General features: G+C 38.9%; 1 pseudogene; it reads right to left on the bottom strand.

Moving 5' to 3' along the window:
- Positions 1-5,615: 5,615 nt before the first annotated feature.
- On the bottom strand, positions 5,616-6,385 carry LOC100676635 (cleavage and polyadenylation specificity factor subunit 5-like; annotated as a pseudogene).
- Positions 6,386-8,115: the final 1,730 nt, after the last annotated feature.

Genomic DNA, 8,115 nt, shown 5'->3' with positions numbered 1-8,115 from the left:
AGAGGATAAACATTTAAATATCAACCTTTCACTTTGATTGGTTTTGAAAGTTCTACTAATTAGGCAGATATTTTAAATCATAACTTCTAAAAGAGGAGACATCGAAAATGAGTTATGCCCATGAAATAAATAATATCCATGAGTACAGTGCTATTCTAATCATTCATCTTAATGAGAACTAATGGTCAACATTTACCCTAGATCAAAGATGAGAAGGTAAGGGGGGACAAGGAAGCTAGATTAATGGAAGCAGAACAACCAGAATGTAAATAATGAGAATGCCGACGCATTGTGAAAAGTATAACCAATGTCGTTGAATAAAACATAATTTGTAATAATATTCCGATTCATAGTGACCCTATAGGACAGAGTAGAACTGCCCCATAGGGTTTCCAGGCAGAGGCTGGTAGATTTGACCTGCTGACCTTTTGGTTAACAGCCTGAGCTCTTAACCACTGCATCACCAGGGCTCTGAATAATGTGTATAGAAATTGTTAAATGAGAACCTATTGTGCTATGTAAATTTTCTCCAAAATCACGATAAAATGTTAAAAACAAGTGAGTTATATAACTAATTCTCAAATAACTCATTCGTCAAAATGCCAAGGATTTCTACATTATAGTTACGCATGTGATCCAACTGACCTGGGTCAGAGATGGTGTTGGGTATGTAATAACATTTAGGTCTCTAATATGGATTGGGATATTTATGTTGCATTAATAGTTCCCATTTTGTATTTGTATGTTATTTATATTTGAAGCTTTTGGGTGGTATTAAGTTATGGTTTGGTTAGAACTAAAATGGAACTACATCCCAAGGCCCAGGAATCTCCTTTGTGACGTTGCTGCAGAAGTGCCATGAAATGTAAACAAAGTGCCACTGCGCTGTTAATTGGACAGGGCTCAGTGTTCCTTAGAGCAGGATTTTGGGAGTGCAGGTTTAGAGCTTACATTTCAAGTTTAAGGCTTAAGTGAAAAGGCTACTTCCCCTGAATCCAAAATTCAGACCACAGGACCGTGTTACCCTACGGATTGCAGCAATATATGGCAGGATAAGGCAGTCATGAGGGGATTTAAACACCTGTATATGCTGAGCAAAGATGTCACTTTGATGACTAAGGTGCACCTGACCCAAGCCGTGGTTTTTTTCAATCAACTCATTTGCATCGGGAAACTGGACAATGAAAAAAAGAAGAAGAATCGATACATTGAATTGTAGTGTTGGTGAAGAATATTGAGTATATATCATGGGCAGCCAGAAGAAAGAACAAATTAGCCTTGGAAGAAATAAAACTGGAATATGCCTTAGAAGCAAGGATGGCAAAACTTCATCTTGTTTACTTTGGACAGGTCATCAGTAAAGACCAATTGCTAGAAAAGAACATCATGTTTGGTTAAGTAGAGGGCCAATGAAACGAGGGAACCCTCAATGAGATGGATAACACGATAGCCACAACAGTGGGCTCAAACATTCAAACATATAAAAGATCATGAAGATGGCGCAGAACCAGGCAATGTTTGGTTCTGTTATACATAGGGTCACCATAAGTCGGAGGCAGCTTGACGGCAACTAACAACAACAACAACATTTCCTGAGGTGACGGTCTCTTAATCAATTACCTATCCAGCCATGTTGAGGAAGGAAATGAAAGATGAGAGCGAGTTACACACACGTGAGTTATTGTTTAATGCAACAGTTACCTTGCCTATTAGTGAACCCAGAAGCAGGGAGAAGGATGGGGAGAGGATGTTTCACTCAACCGCCAAACCACTGTTTCAGATATAGGTCTCAATAGCTGGAAATATGGAGCAAATGAGAACTTTTTTCCTTTGGTGTATTTATTAGGTGGTTTTTTGGAGCCCTGGCAGCGCAGTGGTTAAGTGTTTGGCTGCTAATCAAAAGGTTGGGGGTTTGAATCTATCAGCTGCTCTTTGGAAACCCTACGGGCAGTTCTACTCTGTCCTATAGGGTTGCTACGAGTTGGCATTGACACGATGGCAATGGGTTTGTTTTTTTTTTTTTTGATTTAAGGAACTGTTTTTGCACATGCATCATCGTGTCAATAAAAATAAATAAGAAGGAAGCTTTTCTTAAAAAAAAGTTGGAAGCCTATGTTTTGCCCACTCTAGCAGCCGTGAGATTGTGCCTTGCAGATCTCCACGTGTAACTGACCAAAGGCACCAGCTGCTGTACTTTGATATCCATCGCAGCTTTTATGCTCAGCCCATGTTTCTCACCAGCTGCTCCCAAGGCAGGCTTGCTTGTTCCAGGAGACGTGGGGTTCTTCTAATGGTGAATTTGGCTTGAGGACTTCTTGATGGCCTTGCCAAAGCTTTCTAAGACTGCAGGGCAGTCTAGGGTGCTTCCACTCAACCTCTTCTCTGTCACTCCTTTATTTGGAGTCAGACTTGCTTCATGGTCTGATAGCTTCCCCAGCCTCTCTGGCTCCCCCTCCGCCACGCCCCATTTTCTCTCACACAGGCCTTTCCCCTAATAATGTCCTTGAGTGTTTAATCTCATCTTGGTGTCTGTTTCTTGAACTAACATACCTTTATAAAGTAAGGATCTTTATGTAGAATACCTTTAACCCGAGAGTTGAAGAAAGACTTGCAAAAAGGTGATTTAAATAATTTTATTTTAAAAATACATAATCTATGATGTCTTTAAGAAAGACTAATGAAAAATATCTAAATTTTCCTCATGGCTTTGCCTTATTGTTTATTTGTCATTTTCCACATTAGGGAAGTTATCTCACCTTAAATCTGTTAAGTTTAATTAGTTGCTTTCAAGTACTGTCCTGGCTGAAAGTACATTTTCTCAGAGGCCATGTCTTTAAGAAATCGTTGACTGGAGCAAGCTGAAGAATGGAATTTTCCACAGCTTACCTAGCATAGAATCAAGTAGGTAAACCCCATCAGGCATGATTCTCTATGATTCTCTTTCTCTCCCTTTGCACCTTCTCATTCTCCATCTATTGTTAGGTTATTATTTTTAAATTTTGGTTGATGCAGCCCAGCAAATATGGTATCTCAGTTGATTATCTTGATTTGGGATAAGATTCAAGATTGAGTTGCCAAAGAAAATCTAATTTATTTCAATCAAGAAGTCCATAGGATAATGGGAGTGGATGTGGGTGTGGTAAAATCCTTCCTGAATAGAGTGTGGTTAATGGTGAATTCCAAGCCATGATATTTTCAATCACCTCGCATGCATGTGAAAGCTGGAAAATGAATAAGGAAGACCAAAGAAGAATTGATGCCTTTGAATTATGGTGTTGGCGAAGAATATTGAATATACCAGAAATATAGCCAGATTGCTCCATGGAAGTGAGGATGGAGAGATCGTCTTACGTACTTTGAACATGTTATCAGTAGGGACCAGTCCCTGGAGAAGGACATCATGCTTGGTAAAGAAGAGGGTCTGCAAAAAAGAGGAAGGCCCTCAATGAGATGGACTGACACCGTGGCCGCAACAATGGGCTCAAACATAACAATGATTGTGAGGGTGGTGCAGGACAAGGCAGTGTTTCATTCTGTTGTACGCAGGGTCGCTATGAGTTGAAACTGACTCAACAGCACCTAACAATGACAACAACAAATGGTGAATGAGTGCTTGGCTTGGTGTGTCCTTTACTTAGGTGGTCTCCTTTAGGCATGTTTGCCCAAGTTCTAATGGAGCTTGAAATTAACATGGCTCTGTTGATTTAATTCCTGGTTTCTGCAAGAGTACTAGCAACACTGTCCTATTAATCTTAAACAATGGGCCAGTACGTTTCTGGCACCCTCTCCTGCTGTTGTGAATTTTGTCAGGTGGAAAATTAATAGCCACATAGTTATAGCTGTATTTTTCTTCAGTCTGGTATACTCATAGTGGTGAAGCAAAACTAATCTGTATGTGTGTATGCGCGGAGCCCTGGTGGCACAGTGGTTAAGAGCTTGGCTACTAACCAAAAAGTCAGCAGTTCAAAACTACCAGCTGCTCCTTGGAAACCCTATAGAGCTATTCTACTCTGCCCTATAGGGTTGCTATGCGTCAGAATCCACTCAGTGGCAATGGGTTTGGTTTTTTTATGGGTGTGTATGTATGTGTGTGTGTGCATATGATGGTTCTTAAAGCAGATGCATCTTAATAAATATGGAGTTTTTGATGACAATGATGATAAATAGTCTCTTCATAACATGAGTTACAAAACCATGATCACATACATTGTGTATTTCAATCCTGATTGTAACACAGACAGGCAGATGTAATTATCCCTGTTTTACAAATGAAGGACCTGAGGGTCAGAGGTTAAGTGAGTTAAAAAATACCTCACAGCTAATAAGAGAACATAATCCAGGAAAGTCTCAGTATGTTTTCATATCCTTACTTCTCTCTCTCTTTTTTACAATTTATTGTTGACTGTGCTTGCAAAGTATACTCAGATCAATAGCTCTTAGACACGCTGGGGTTTTGGATGGCTGATAATTGTGAAGTTTGAAATTGGATCATCCTTTTTCTCTTATTAAGAGGAAAGAAGAAAAAAATTTTGAGTGCTTATATGAGGCAATGTCTATATATAGTAATATACTAATCATATATATATGATCTTAAACTTGATCATGATAATTTAAGAACAAATCATTTATATTTTTACAAAAAGTAAGAGATTTGCTGAAATAGATGTCTCTAATGTTTTCAGAGAATGTTAAGAGAAAGCAATGAACTATTGTGGAAGACTTACTACATGTCAATTCTATTATAGGTAATTTTACTTCTGTTATGTCATCTAATCCCTTCAATTGGTGAGGCAGGCAGTACAGATCATAAAATTCTCTGTTTTAGAGATGGGAAATAGAATGATGTCTTTGAATTATGATGTTGGTGAAGAATACTGAATATACCACAGACTTCCAGAAGAACAAACAAATCCGTTTTGGAAGAAGTACAGCCAGAATGCTCCTTAGAAGTGAGGATGGTGAGACTTTATCTCATGTGCTTTGGACATGTTACCAGGAGGGACCAGTCCCCGGAGAAAGACATCATGCTTGGTGATTTAGAGGGTCAGTGAAAAGAGGAAGATCCTTAAGGAAATGGATTAACACAGTGGGTGCAACAATGGGCTCAAACATAGTGATTGTGAGGATGGTGCAGGATCAGGCAGTGTTTTGTTCTGTTGTACACAGGGTCACTATGAGTTGAAACTGACTTGATGGCACCTAACAGCAACAACAACAACAACATGCCACTCAGAGTTCTTGGTTGCAGGTGCAAGAAACATTTCTAACTTATGAAAAAATGGTGATCTATTGGCAGGATATTGGGTAACCCTGCATTTCACTTAGACTCACAAAAAGAAAGGTCTCCTCAAAAGATGAAAGTGGTTTAGTTCTCAGGTCAGGAAATATTTATAGTAGTGATAACTTGTCAGGGTATCATAGATAGAAGGTGTTTGATGTTCAACTCTTCCTTTTTTTTTTTGGAAAGAAGTCCAGTTGTTTAATGTACAAAAAAGTATAAGTAGAACCAAAAGTGAATTAAACACTATCACATTTGTTTACACGACTATCTAGTTATTAATATTAACTTTACTATTCAAACAGTAGGAAGTGGGGAGCAATTCAGGGATCAGGAAAGAGATGAAACCAAAAAACCTTGTCTACCATGTTGATTATTCTACACCGTGGATAGCTGTGCTCACGGAGGTGGCTTCTTTTTCTTCTCCACTGCCAGGAATTCAGTTGTATATAAAACTGAACCTGCTCAAGAGCTGAGGGACTCTAGAATGATGGGTCCTTATCCTGGTGCGTTGTCATGCAATTCAAACAATGGTGAAGCCACCAGGTCGTACTTTTTGGGACTGGGAACAAGGCTGTCTCTTGAAGTCGAACCATAAACAACTTCCTATGTTCTTCAGGCTTGTATTATGTGCAGGAATATATGGATGCTGAGGCGGTTCAAAAAGTGGTCTTGGCCAATCACCCATGCAGTCATCAATGACGCAGTCTTGCAAGACTCCATCTTGACGACCTCGCATCTCTGCCATTAAGCGTTTTAGTCCTACATCCTCTCCTGGATGAAGCTGACCGACCAGAAAGTTGTTCCCAGCTGCAGCAGTAACACGCGGGGTAGCCGGTGCTCAAGTATAATCAGAACTACTTCTACAGTTCTTCTCATTCCAATTTTATCAAGTTCCTCCCTCATGTGTTGAAATTTAGCAGCAACAGAGCTGTCCTTCTCATAGAGGGGCTCTTTTGTACCCAAAGTATAACTGGTTAGGGGGTACAGGGTGATGGTGTGCTCCAGGGAGAGGGGCTTTGCCTACTGGACGTACTTGTTGCTGAACTGGTAGACCCCCAGGGCCTGCTGGTCTGGGAGCAACTGGGTCAGTCGCACCGCAGACATGGTGGCGGGCTCTGGCACTGGCAGTGAGCAGAAAGCGGGAGGCAAGGGAGGCTTTCCCCATGCGGGCAGCTGTTATGTTACAAGCATCCCGCTCAGCGGCCACTGCCAACCCTTAACAGGGGAGCGCAAGAGGAAGTTCAGCTCTTCCTTTTATTTATAAAAAATTTAACTCTAAAACTCATGTTTATCCAATTTCAAGTGGGAAGTTTTGTACCTTCCCTTCACTTTTTAGGGGAACTCAAAATGTTAAAGTAGCCATTATTAAGTGTCTAGGAATACTTACAAGTTGAGAAAAATAGCTTTAAGTTTTTTTTTTGGTTTGTAGGGCTTATTATTTTTTTAAATAATTTATTTTATTTTGAAAATGTACATAGTGAAACATACACCAATCCAGCAGTTTCTACATGTACAATTCAGTGATCTTGATTACATACTTCCAGTTGTGCAAACAACCATTCTCACCCTCCTTTTCCGAGTTATTCCTCCACATTAACATGAACTCACTGCCCCCTAATTTCTTCTCTAACTTTTGGAATTGTTGTAGCTTTAAGTTTTGTGGTGTGTGCAAAGAAATAAAACACAGCTTTGCTAAACCTGCTTCAAGCTTCCCTTCAGGGACACTGTGCTGCACTGGGCAGGGCATCTCGTGGGCTGACCTAAGCCACTAAATTGGCTGGGGTATGTCTTGAGTGGCCACAGATTGTGGCAGCCAGTCATGCAGGTGCTAGATAAAAAAAAAAATTTTTTTTTTTTTTTTTTTTTTTAATGAGGAGGTGATTAAACAAAGAGAGAGGCTTAAGCGAGTAAATCCCAAATAATATGAATAGTCACAAGGTCAAATGCATAACACAGGAAAAACACCATATATTGTATATTTAGGAGACAGATCATAGGGACCTTGAGTGCCAGCCCAAGGATGAATAGATTTATAAGCCATGCTTATTTCGTGAAAAAATATTCTGCAACGACTTGCTCTTTTATACCACAAAACTCTTCTTCATTAATAATAGACTTCATTATTTAAATTTACTACTGTAAATTTCAGATACCAAATATCAAGCCTCTAGTGAATTCTTATCCAGTCTCTAAATAATAAGACCTAATATTTATTAATGAGGGTTTAAAATATGTAAATATGTAATCTCTTAATCTAAATTCAATATAATGAAATAAGTAATACAAGTAAGTCATGCCATGTTGATCATATTCTCAACATATTCTACTTCTTAGTTCCCTCTTTATTATTATGAAATAATGGGCCTATTTGTCATATGGCATATAATAAAATTAATAGTGACCCTGACTGCCTGTGAAAAACTTATATTTGACTGTTTCTACCTGTTCTCCACTCTCCCCCACATCTTCCAGCACTGATTCAGGAAATGCCACATAGAATGCCGTTATAGAATTGCCATTTAGCTAAATATTTAATAAAGTAATAAGTACAAAACTACTTTCCTTTCATTCCTTTGTCTTTACCTTTTATTCCACTATGTTTTCAACTATAGAATGGACTGGTTGTGTGTGGAACCAAAAATTGGGATATAAGATTTTCCGATTAAATTATGATTCCATTTTTTAATATGGAGAAATATTTAAATGTGTAAAAGTAAACATGTTTGATTTCAATATTGATTTGTATCTGCTTACGCATGTGATTCGTGTGCACTGGAATGTTGCTTTTGGCTTGTCTAATTCTGTGAAAGAGTTTTGCATCTAAGTAAGAAGGA

Source organism: Loxodonta africana, chromosome 21, assembly GCF_030014295.1.
Source record: "Loxodonta africana isolate mLoxAfr1 chromosome 21, mLoxAfr1.hap2, whole genome shotgun sequence".
In the NCBI taxonomy this organism is placed as follows: Eukaryota; Metazoa; Chordata; class Mammalia; order Proboscidea; family Elephantidae; genus Loxodonta; species Loxodonta africana.
Note: the sequence above shows the minus strand (reverse complement) of the source record. Positions and strands in the feature narration are given on the sequence as shown.